Consider the following 12,631-nt stretch of genomic DNA (forward strand, 5'->3'; position numbering starts at 1 on the left):
ATAAAGACAAAGTGATAAAAATACCCCTAAGTTCTTAAAGTCTAGGCTTTACAGGCAGGCCTGAATATCTCTATTCTAACAGTGGTTCTAGCCCTTCCCCCGTTCTGTGTCTGTCCTGTCTATTTAGATCAGGGGTCGGCAACCTTTCAGCAGTGCTGTGCCGAGTCTTCATTTATTCACTCTAATTTAAGGTTCCATGTGCCAGTAACACATTTTAACATTTTTAGAAGGTCTCTTTCTATAAGTCTATAATATAGAACTAAACTATTGTTGTAAGTAAAGTAAATAAGGTTTTTAAAATGTCTAAGAAGCTTAATTTAAAATTAAATTAAAATGCAGAGCCCCCCCCCTCAGACCAGGGGCCAGGACCCAGGCAGTGTGAGTGCCACTGAAAATCAGCTCGCTGCCGCAGGTTGCCTACCCCTGATTTAGATTGTAAATTCTTCAGGGCATGGGCCATCTACTGTTCTCTGTTTGTACTTTGCCTAGCACAATGGGGACCCACTGTTAGTTGGTCCTTAGGCACTAAGGTAGTGAATATGATTTGTTATAATAGTAACTCTCCTGCCACTTTGAGCCAAGGAAGATGGCCTTGGGATGCGTAGCCTTATTTGGGGTGTGTGAGTAATGTTGATTTGATTTATCAACTTAATTTAATGTGTATTGTAATTATTTTAATTAATTAATAATAATACTTAATCATTTATATTAATTAATATGGGTTTAGGCTCACCAATTTGTTTGATCAGAAGATAAAAGTTGGTGTTTCGAATCGGGTTCCACAGAATTGATAAAGGGACCTTCGGGGGTATGACAGGAAGCTCACAGTGAGACAGATTTAGTCATAACGACTTTTTATTAAACTCAATGAAATAGTAAGTAAATTGTAAAACAGGTAGAATTACAGAGTTACAATTGTATTACTGTTATTCAGGAGATACATATGATGATACAATATTATGTGCTGCAAACTTTGGTTAATATTCACACCCTGTTTTGATAAACTGATGTTGGCCTCGCCTCTGGCGGTTCTGGTTTCACAGCTCTTGCAAGGGAAACTAATGCAAAGAGCTGTCAAAGCTACTTTGGAATTTACTTTTTAGCTCAACTAAATAATCTAATACACAAATTAAAATAAAGTTTAGAGAGACCAAGCTTAGCCGAGTCCCTTTTGAACTTAAAGTTTGAAAAGAAAATAAGTGCGGCCTATTACTGGTTAATAGCTGTTGTAGATGGATAGCATGAATACGTAGCTGAAGATGGTGAAGTGTAGAGAAGGAGGAGGTCGAGGTGGGGGTGGGGATACCATAGTGAGGACCTCTTTTTATAGAAATAAATACCGGAAATCCTTCCTCTTATGCCCAAATTTCAGTCTTCCCCCATAGAAATGTTAGGGTACGCTTACTCCATAGGCTAGTATGTGTGTGCGTATGGATGACAGGTATCTGCGCACTTGTGGGGTACTTGTTAAGTCTGTGAGTACAACTTTGAAAAATCCCCTTTGCTATTCTTCATTGTCTGTTGGTCTAGGTAAAGGGTCTTAGACCTAAGCATAGACACTTTATTTGGGTATAGGAAAAACAGTTGCTTTTCTGGGTAAAAGGGCACAGGATGTAGCTATGCTAACTTTGCTTTAGCTTAAAATGCAGGTTTTTGGCCTGTAGGTTTCTTGCATTACAGCCAAATGTATTTTTAATATGAATTAATAAACCTATCACAATACCGTACTTATAAGAAAAGAGAGATTTATGCAGGCAAGCAGATGAATCCTGAGAGCTACAGATGTTACTGTCTAAAAATGAGATGGGGTTAAAACTATGGAATATTCTTTGTGACAAGTATCCCACAAATTCCACTGACCTCCCGTGTTTTCTTTGCCTGCAGTAGGGTTTCCAGTTTCCAAACCTTATGTGATCTCGCAGCTGGAACAAGGGGAAGAGCCATGGGTCCCGGACCTCCAGGGCTCTGAGAAAGAAGTGGTCCCGAGAGCTGCCTTTGCAGGTGAGGAATTGGTTCAACAACTGCTTAGGAATGCAGGAAACATTTGGGATGCCCTACAAAGACCCTGTGAGCTCTTCAAGTTCAGGATTGTTCCCTGCAGATGTGGAATCATTATGGCAGATATCACTCATGGCTTCCCTCCTATTCTGACTGACAACTGGCAGCAGGTCCCTCCCTGATCTCACTTTCCCCTGAGAGTTATGGTGCAATGAGGACCCAGAACTGATCCCTTCCTCTCTTCTCTGTGGAAGGGTTTGGGGAAAATCAGTACCTGATATGTTTGATCTCTCCCACATATATTTTGGTTTGTTCATCCCTTTTTCCATTCCTCTCTCTGACATTTCCTTTTTCTCAGGCACAGGGAGTGACCTATGTCTGGATTCTCTCTGTCTCCCATCCGGCGATGGCCTGGCGAGTGAGAACGAGGAGGAGAAACCCCAGCAGGAAGACACTGTGCAAGTAGATCCACATTGGCTGTTATCAGGAAGATCCAAAGGGAATGTTTCCAGGAGGTGTGCACTCCCAGAAAACACAAAAGCCTGTGAGACTCAGCAGAGGCCAGAGGAAAACTACAGTAGCCACTCAGACCTTATTCCACGCAACAGAATCAACTTGGAAGAGACACGCTACATGTGCCACAAGTGCGGGAAAAGCTTCGGGTGGAGCTCTCACCTTATCAGACATCAGAGAATCCACACAGGGGAGAAGCCCTACACGTGCTCTCAGTGCGGGAAAAGCTTCGGGCGGCGCTCTCACCTTATCATACATTGGAGAATCCACACAGGTGAAAGGCCCTACACATGCCCTGAGTGTGGGAAAAGGTTCCATCAGAGCTCAAACCTTATTGCACATCAGAAAATCCACATAAGAGAGAACTGTTATAAATCCCTTGACTAGGGCTGGAGAAAGATTTTTTTTTTTAATCACATTTGCTAATTCCCTTCTTTGGGGTCAGTCCTGTGATCTTTTCTATCAACTCCTTTCCTTTGAGTCGAAGGAGTGTGTGTCCCTCCAGCCAGGAATGTTCGTCAGCTCCTGATGGGGGAGAGGTTTGATTCCAACAAGCTACACTGAGGCTAAAACTACCTGTGCCTGACATCCACTAGAGCTGTACATGGCGTTGGCTGCTCAAGTTAGTGATCTTGGTGTAACAAGACAATTATAGTTGTAGAGCAGATGCAGCCCAGGTGCAGGGGTTGGCATTAGCTTCCCCCTTGACCTGACCTAAACTCCATCACTTTCCCTAGTCTAAACAAACCCTGAGCATCACGGTTATACTGTTCCCCCATTTCACAGCCATTGTTAGTCATCGAGTTCACTCTTGGGGAAGAAGTTGTTTCACTCCCAGTTGCTCTGATGTTGGTTCAGGTTGTGCTGCAGAGCAGATATTTTTACTACCATTTTTTTCACTTAAAATATATTGAACTATAACAAAGAGCAGGAACAGGGCAGGGATAGGGGAAAATGTCATTTCACCCTCTGGAACAACAGAAGAAGATGGGGTAAATCAGAGGGATTCCCTTATTCCCCATCACCATCCCAGTCCCCTTTTTGTGCAGTTGGTTAGGTCAGTATTTTTTCTAAAGGGCTGGGAAGAGGATTCCCTCATAAATAACTTGTAACTAAACAAAGTGCCCAGGCATTGGGCTCCCAAAGCAGTTGTGGCCCAGGCCCTGCAGGAAGTGGCTCCTGAAGAGATCTCCTTCCTCATTAGCTGCATATTGCCTATTATTTGGGAAATACAATCCCTAGCTAGGCAGAGATGGGAAACATGGAAGTGACATTTCTCTTCAGCTCACCCCTGGGAGATGCTGCAAATGTGTAGAAAATGAAATCCGTGTTGAATGTGCTATAGCTGCAGAAAGATACCTCTTTTTAATAGAGACCTGACATTTGTTGTCTTACAGGGATTCTAAGTCACACCTGAATTTAGTCCCTAATTAAAATCTGTGCCAGCACATTAAAGAATTAAAAGGGCATAGTTGGGGGAGTTGTACCTCACTGTCGCTACTGATCTGTTGTGCGGTTGGAGAAGAATTCTACACCAGAGAAGTGTAAAATTACTCCAAGGAAGGTCAAAGATTTGACAAGAACTCAGGTAGAAATTGCAGGTACTAGTGGTTGATTTTCACCCCCGAGATGGAACCTATGGTGACCTGTGGCCCAGGTAAACTATTTTTAGAACCCTGCTCCCTAGTTAAGTGGCATTGATCACACTCCTGAAGGACGCCATGATTAAATTGGGCACAACTGTCTTTTACCATTTGGATCCAAAGTTTCATGAAGCACAGAGAGAAACAGCTGATTCCTTCAGAGCCATTCCATGCCTACGGGTCCCAATCTGGCTGCCTCGTTGGACAAGAAGCACTTCCCTGCTGGCCAAACAATGGTAGCCAATGAGGGAATGTATCAGATGTGAAGTTCAGACTGCAGGATACTTGAATGCTGAGTCCAGAGTCTGTGGTTTAGTCCAGGCCTGCACAACTCGTAAAGCGGCGAGGGCCATATTACTCCAAAGAAAACAGCTGAGGGATGAAACCCCCCCGGCCTCCCCGAACACCACCCCCCAGCGCTGCCGAGCCCCTCTCCGAAACAATCCCCCCCAAGCGCCACCTGACCCATGGAAACAAACCCTCCTTCCCCAGCACTGCCCCGCCCAAACGGTGGCATTGAACCTTCGTAATATGTTATAGCGGGCCTCTAAGGTAGTATAATTAAGGTAGAAGTAGAATAAAATCTTCCCCCCACTTTGTAATCAGTTGCCCTGTGGAGTGAATGAGGTGGGACTGAGGAAGGCAGCACCTCCAGACAGCTGCAACCCTTGGAGAGGGGCTGGGAGCCAGACCAGATCAGCAGAACAGGTCAGTCACTGACTCATAGCTCGTCTCCTCAGTCCCCTGCTGCCGGCTCACCAGCCCCTCCCACTCGCCTCCTCAGCCCCCCCCTTCCATGCTGTCAGCTCAGCCACCCCTTTGCCACTGCCTGCCCACTCGCCTCCTCAGCCCCCCTCCCTCACCTGCTATTGTGTCATACAGGAGGCCTGTGATATGCAGGGGGTCAGATTAGATGCTCTAATGGTTTCTTCTGGCCATAAAGTCGACTAATTTCTGAAAAACTGAGTGTAGCATTGGGAGCAGCGTCTGATGTTTCCCTGTCTAGCCGGCTTGCTGCCTAGAACGAACGCTCCTTGAGTGGGGTGATCCACAGGGAGTAGCTCAAACCTCCAAAGTGCCTGGCCAGGGGCAGGACATTAGCCCAGCAAGGGAGGGGTGTGGCAGTAACATCACAAAGGCCTTTTGCAGGACCTCAGACTATTGGTCCAAGGTGGTGGGGAGGTGGTGACCTCACAGAGAGATACTGACATCAGCCAGGCAGGACCGGGGCGAGGGGCCAGGGAAACCTCAGAGACCCCTGTGGCTTTGCTCCAGCAAGTCTCCTTCTCCAGGTCTCTCTTTGAGGACTGAGAGAGTATTCGGGTTCACGGACGTGAGCGCCAGGAGGAACCTCTTTCGAGTTTTCTCCTTCCCTTTTCGTGATTTTACTAGAAAACAGCCGTCCCTGTTTAGAAGGTAAGAGCCTCCTGGAGGTTTGAAACCTGTTCAGTCTGATCCATCTGGTGAGAGTTGAATTCTAGGCATGGAAAACACGAGCTTAAGGAGGCAGAAGTTTATTGCGCACTTGGGATTTTGTCCCTTAGAATCACTGGGGACATTAGGGTTTGTTGTTTTTCTTTCACCTTTTCCTCCATCTCTCCCTCCCTCCCTCTTTTCTCTTCGTCTCTTGCTTCTTTTGTCCTTTCTCCTGTTCCCCTCCCAACATTAGGAGAGGTTTGTGTGTGTGTGTTGCTGGGGAGTGCTCTGCAGTTCCCACTGTGGGAGGTCCATCCAAAAATGTGGGGCTGAAATAGAGCTCGGGCAGTGATCCCCACCAGTGACCTGGGCCATCCTTTGGGCTCTCTGGTGAGAACCCTCAGCCTCCCGTCCTCAGTCTCTACCCTGATTGGCTGAGCAGGGGGTTATTGACAGGGAGGAGACTCAGGTCCTTGTTCTTCTCTTTTAAGACCAAGGAAATAAGTCAGAACCAGTTCTATGTTTGATGAATTTTGCTGTTCTCTGCATTAATGGTCTCTGAGCAGTTCATGATTCTCTCTAACATTGCAGTTCTCCTCAAATACTTGCTGAATAATTACTGTCACTGTTGGTCTGGAGCTCATCTGAGAGCACTTTACTCAGGTCATTCCATATCTGAAATTCAAGATCTGATGGTTAGTTTGAAAATCAGGGCTCTTGGGTCCTATTCCCAACTCTGCCACTGACTGGCTGTGTGACCTAAGAGAAGTCAATTCTCCTTTCTCAGCCTTGGCTTCTCCCTCTTTCAAGTAGGGATAATAATGATCTGCTCCTACCTAGCTCAGTACACTCACTCTTCCCCAACACACACACTGTCTCCACACTGCAGTTGAAAAGCAGCTGGCAATCTAGTAGGATGCCCAGGGAACAATGGGGGAGAGAAACCTGCATGACTGCAAGTGCAGCCATGGAGACACCACACACCAGCCTTGCCTAGCTGGCAAGAATCAAACCTCCACAGAAACACCCTGTGGCTTCTAACCCAGCTCCCTAAGGCCTCAGCCACAACCACTTAACACAGGGGCCTTTTTACACTCTGGTTCTGTTCTCACTGAAGGGTCATTTCCAATTGTTCACTCAGACCAGCTTCCCCAGCGCATTCACTGCTGTGCAGCTCTGTACGTCTGGCCATGGCTGAGCAGCCAGAGTTCCTGCCCATTTCCCCACTGGCTGGAGCATGGCTAGAGTGTGTTTGTGGTTAATGACGTTGCTGTAGATGGTTCGTTTCCTGCCTTGGCAATTCAGACAGTCCCTTTTCCCAACATATCTCCAGCACATCAGTCCCTGGCTGGGTCTCCTGGGCAGTGGAAAACATCCCTTGTTTGGCCCTGCCAAGCGGATCGTGCAGAGCTGAGACGCCCCTCGGCTTGGATCAAAGGGGGAGTTGGATGGAATTTATCACACAACCCTCCCTGCTCCCCAGAGCCCCACGGGGAGAAGCTAGAGAAGGGGGAGTCATTCCTCCCCTGCACTCCCAGAAGAGCTGCTAGCAGGGCCGCCCAGAGGCAGGGACAAGGGGGGGCTGGAGCACATGACTTATGAGGAGAGGCTGAGGGAACTGGGATTGTTTAGCCTGCAGAAGAGAAGAATGAGGGGGGATTTGATAGCTGCTTTCAACTACCTGAAAGGGGGTTCCACGGAGGATGGATCTAGACTGTTCTCAGTGGTAGAAGATGACAGAACAAGGAGTAATGGTCTCAAGTTGCAGAGGGGGAGGTTTAGTTGGACATTAGGAAAAACTTTTTCACTAGTAGGGTGGTGAGGAACTGGAATGGGTTACCTAGGGAGGTGGTGGAATCTCCTTCCTTAGAGGTCTTTAAGGTCAGGCTTGACAAAGCCCTGGCTGGGATGATTTAGTTGGGTTTGGTCCTGCTTTGAGCAGGGGGTTGGACTAGATGACCTCCTGAGGTCCCTTCCAACCCTGAGATTCTATGATTCCCTGCTGGCTCACTGTTCACCTCTGTGCCCACCTGCCACTTGCCCACCCGCTCGCCCACCTGCTCCCCACTTGCCCCCTCACCCCCCCAAGTGTAAAGCCTCATTCACAGACCCAGGGGTCACTATATCACTGCACCCAGCAGTCACTCACTGCAGTTGTAGATAAATCTCTGCATTATGCATTTTTGTATAATTTGTCTATGACTTTGTATTGAACCTTGGTAATATGTTATAGGGGGCCCCTAAGGTAGTGTAATTAAGGTAACAGAAAAATGTCTTTTTGCTAGAAGTACAATAAGATCTCCCCCCCACTTGGTAACCCGTCGCCCTGTGGAGTGAATGAGGTGGGACTGAGGAAGACGTGGAAGGCAGCACCTCCAGACAGGTGCAACCCTTGGGAGCCCGACCAAGGCCAATCAGACTTGGCAAGTGGGCTGGCTAGAGAAGAGCCAACACACTGACGGCCTCGGGGGTTAGGAGCAAGCACCTTCCTGTGGGAACCCCCTCTGTGCAGCACTGGGACAACCCCCAGCCCAGAGAAAAGCAGCAAAAAGGACCAACAGACACAGTCCCAGATTTTGAAGCTGGGAGATTTGTCCCTCTCCATCCACCGACTCGCCGCTTACCTCCTCGCTCCCACCCCCCCAGTATAAAGCCTCATTCAAAGGCCCAGCGGTCACTAGATCACTGCACACAGCAGTCACTCACTGCAGTACCAAAAATTAAAATACTGAAAATGGATGCTCCCCTCCATCCACCGACTCGTTGCTCACCTCCTTACCCCCCCCCCCCAAGTATCAGGGTCAGCAGATTTGTAGAAATGTTGGTGGTGCCCAGAACACTCAGAGCCCACCCCACCCCCCCAAACTCTGCTCCCCACCTGCCTAAGGCTCTGCAAGGGAGTTTGGGAGGGGGGAGGAGGTCTGGGGTGCAGGCCCTGGGTTGGGGCAGGGGTTTGGGGTGTAAGATGGTTGAGAGATTGGGGTCTGGGATGGAGTTGGGTACAGGGTCTGGAATGGAGCTTGGGTGCTGGGTGCAGGCTCCGGGCTGGGGCACAGGGTGAGGGGCAGGATGGGTGGACACAAGGGCGGCTCTAGGCACCAGCAAAGCAAGCAGGTACTTGGAGCAGCCCATTTGCAGGGGCAGCAGCTTGGCAGGGATCCAGCCTGGGAGCTGAGAACCAACAGGGAGCCCTGGGAGCTGTAGTTCCTTGGTTAGCTCCCTGCCTATAGAGCAAGCCCTGGAGCAGGGAAAGAACTACATTTCCCAGCATTCCCTTGGCTGCTATCAACAGGAAAGGAAGGGGGAGGGAGTATGGTAGCTGAAACCTCATGCTGCACCTTGCTGTGAATGGAGAGGGGGGTGGCGCTGTGAATGGGGAACAAGTGTGTCCAAGGAGTAGAAAGCTTTGGCCCAGAAGCAGCAAAATTCATCAGAGAACTGGTTCTGACTTATTTACTTGGTCTTAAAAGAGAACAACAAGGATCTGAGTCTCGTCCCTGTCAATAACCCCCTGCTCAGCCAATCAGGGTAGAGACTGAGGATGGGAGGCTGAGGGTTCTCACCAGAAAGCCCAAAGGATGGCCCAGGTCACTAGTGGGGATCACTGCCCGACCACTGTTTCAGCCCCACATTTTTGGGTGGAGCTCCCACAGTGGGAGCTGCAGAGCACTCCCCCGCAACACACACACACACACACACCGCACCTACCTCCCAGTGTTGGGAGGAGAACAGGAGAAAGGACAAAAGAAGCAAGACACAAAGAGAAAGGAGGGAGGGATGGAGGAAAAGGTGAAACAAAAAGGACAAACCCTAATGTCCCCAGTGATTCTAAGGGACAAAATCCCACGTGCGCAATAAAATTCTGCCTCCTTAAGCTCGTGTTTTCCATGCCTAGAATTCAACTCTCACCAGATGGATCAGACTGAACAGGTTTCAAACCTCCAGGAGGCTCTTACCTTCTAAACTGGGACGGCTGTTTTCTAGTAAAATCACTAAAAGGGAAGGAGAAAACTCAAAAGAGGTTCCTCCTGGCGCTCACATCCGTGAACCCGAATACTCCCTCAGTCCTCAAAGAGAGACCTGGAGAAGGAGACTTGCTGAAGCAAAGCCACAGGGGTCTCTGAGGTCTCCCTGGCCTCTGGCCCCTGTCCTGCCTGGCTGATGTCAGCATCTCTCTGTGAGGTCACCACCTCCCCACCACCTTGGACCAATAGGCTGAGGTCCTGCAAAAGGCCTTTGTGATGTCACTGCCACACTCCTCCCTTGCTGTGCCAATGTCCTGCCCCTGGCCAGGCACTTTGCAGGTTTGAGCTACTCCCTGTGGATCACCCCACTCAAGGAGCGTTCGTTCTAGGCAGCAAGCCGGCTAGACAGGAAAACATCAGACGCTGCTCCCAATGCTACACTCAGTTTTTCAGAAATTAGTCAACTTTATGGCCAGAAGAGACCATTAGAGCATCTAATCTGACCCCCTGCATATCACAGGCCTCCTGTAGGACACCGTAGCTACTTTTGAGGCAAACACATTCCAGAAAGGCATCTAGTCTTCATTAAACAACATCAAGAGATGGAGAATGCACCACTTTCCTTGGTAGCTGTTCCTTTGGTGAATCATCCTCACTGTTGAATATTTGTGCCTTAATTGTAATATGAATTTGTCTCTTTTCACCTTCCAGCCACTAGGTCTTGTTAGGCCTTTCTCTGCTCGATTCAAGAGCCCTTTAATACCCAATCTTTTCTCTCCATTAAGACACTTCAATACTTCAATGAAGTCACCTTTCAATCTTCTTTTGATCAGCTAAACAGGTTGAGCTCTTTCAATAGCTCACTAGAAGGCATTTTTCTCCAGCCCTCAGAACATTTGGTGGCTCTTTGCTGCCCCAGCTCCAATTTCACAACATCTTTTTCAAACGAGGGCACCGAAACTGGAGGCAGTATTCCAGTATCAGTCTCACTGATGCCGTGTCACCTCCTGTGACGTTATTGTCATAATCTGTAACTGTATAGATCACTGTTGCAACCGCTGCTCTATATTTGCAGCCAATATTGTAGAAAGGTTGTTGTGTAAGGGGTCTAAGGAGAGGTTCTGATTGGCTGATAATGATGCTATCTCTAGATGTGTATCATTTTTGTAGTTGACATTATGAATATTGGTTCTATGCTGCCCGTATTTCAAACTTGTGCTCTGCTTAAAGGAAACACCCCAGACAAGTTGGTGTCAGTTCTGCCTAGCCAGCTTGATGCAGGTTAGGCAAATGTGATAACCACTACACTACAGAAACTCCATTACAGTGCCCTGCCCTGCCCTGCCCTGCCCTGCCCTCAAATTCCCTGCACTTTGGTGGTGCTCACCCTGGCACACACTGATGGGCGAACCTGGAGAAACTGGCAGCAGCTCTCAGCTGGAAGAACAGAGGACTGGAGCCAGGGATCAGGAAGTCGTCCTTACATCACCCTTGTGACTCTAGCTTGAAGGGGAGCTTCTTTTTCTTCCCCTTGCTGAGAAGCAGCAAGAGAAGAAAGAAAGGTCCCGTGGGCCAACTGGGTGCAGAAGCCAGTGCTGCCTTTTCCTGCAGTGAAGCCCAAAATGAAGGACTTGCATTGAGTAAAGACAGTGCTGTGTTTCCAGGAAAGAGCCCACTGCTCCAGAAAGAGGGATGAAACAGCCTGCCGAAGCCTGGGATTGAACCAGGGACCTTTAGATTTTCAGTCTAATGCTCTCCCACCTGAGCTACTTCAGCACCTGCAGGGGGCCTTCTTGGGCTGCTGCTTCTCACCTTGAAGTTTATTCTCCATAAACCATCTCTCTAGTCAACACTGGCCAATGCAAGACGGACATTGCTTGCTATTTTAGCACTTGGAAACGTCATCAACTAGTCTCTGGATCTCTCAAATGCTGCACTTCAGTTCATGGGGGAAAGGCGAGAGAAGCAACCTTTGAACAAAGGGCCTAGGGTTAACATCCTAACGCTGTCTGTCGCCGACTGTGACACTATTTAATACCGGCCCACCCTGTGCTAGTGAGTGCTCCATTGCTAGATGTTAGTACATTTCAGTTACTGTCAAAATTAAAAGTTTCTATATGCTTAAAAGAAATGATTTTTTAATTTGCTTATATACGGCATGAATAAATACCCTTTTACACATCCTAGCATGAACATTTATTGTCTTATATGATAGAGAAAATCCTGCATCCAGATTGTGCATCAAAATCATGAAATGAGCTACAAATGCAATAAAAATACGGTATTCAATGGTTTAACATATGGAGCGGGGCTGGGGGGCACTGAAGACACTTCTTGCCTGGGATGCCACTTGGTCTAGGGGAGGCCCTGTCAGGGAAAGCAGGAGTTAGTTTCACATGCCTATTTCCAGGCTGTAATCTGTGGGCGCCCTGCTCTGGGGGAGGGATCGTGGCAGCCCAGAATCAGGGCTGGAACAGGCCCCGGACTGAGGGGGTGGCTGCCTGGTTTGCAGCGCTCTGATGTCTCAGACAATGTGTCTCCCCAAAGCCTCAGATCTGCGTCCCCAGAAGGCTCCTGCGCTGCCTCCGCTCCTTTCACAGTCTATAGCAAGGAGCAGCAGCAAGGGTCAGGGATGAGCCATAGGCAACTAGGTGGGGGGCAGAGGCTTCAGGAGGAAACCCAGCCCCCAGAGCAGAGGGGGATAGGAGGCTTTTTCTCTCTCCTTAGCCACGGGCTATGGCTCCGAGAGCTCTGTGAAATGCCTCCCCGCCCACAGCCTGGGGAAGGGGAAGGAGTCTCTGGTTCTAGCTCGGTTTGGAGGAGGATCACTGGACCCTAGAACCACTCGCTGCCCTTTCCCGGAGAAACCTGTGATGCCCAGAACGGGGCTGAGATAAATGCTGACAGGAGTCAGGAATTGCTCCCCTGGAATAGCAGCAGGACTGGGCAGCTGGAAATCTCCCCAAAGGAGCTGAAGCCTTGGTGGGTCAGACATAGCTGCCCCAGGTACTGCATGGGGGGGTTAGGTTTGTTTCTGGACAAGAGCAGTGAGAGTTTTATTGCCTCAACATTTCTGTAGAAAAATTCAGACCCAAA

The 12,631-nt window shown here is 48.6% G+C and overlaps 1 non-coding gene across 1 annotated transcript; it reads right to left on the bottom strand.

The window, feature by feature from the left end:
- Positions 1–11,238: 11,238 nt before the first annotated feature.
- On the bottom strand, positions 11,239–11,311 carry TRNAF-GAA. The gene has a single exon. It is a non-coding gene; the product is annotated as a tRNA-Phe (tRNA).
- Between the last annotated feature and the right edge of the window lie 1,320 nt (positions 11,312–12,631).

The sequence above is a fragment of the Mauremys mutica genome, unplaced genomic scaffold, assembly GCF_020497125.1.
Source record: "Mauremys mutica isolate MM-2020 ecotype Southern unplaced genomic scaffold, ASM2049712v1 000501F_np12_subseq_1:148776_obj, whole genome shotgun sequence".
NCBI classification, from domain to species: Eukaryota; Metazoa; Chordata; order Testudines; family Geoemydidae; genus Mauremys; species Mauremys mutica.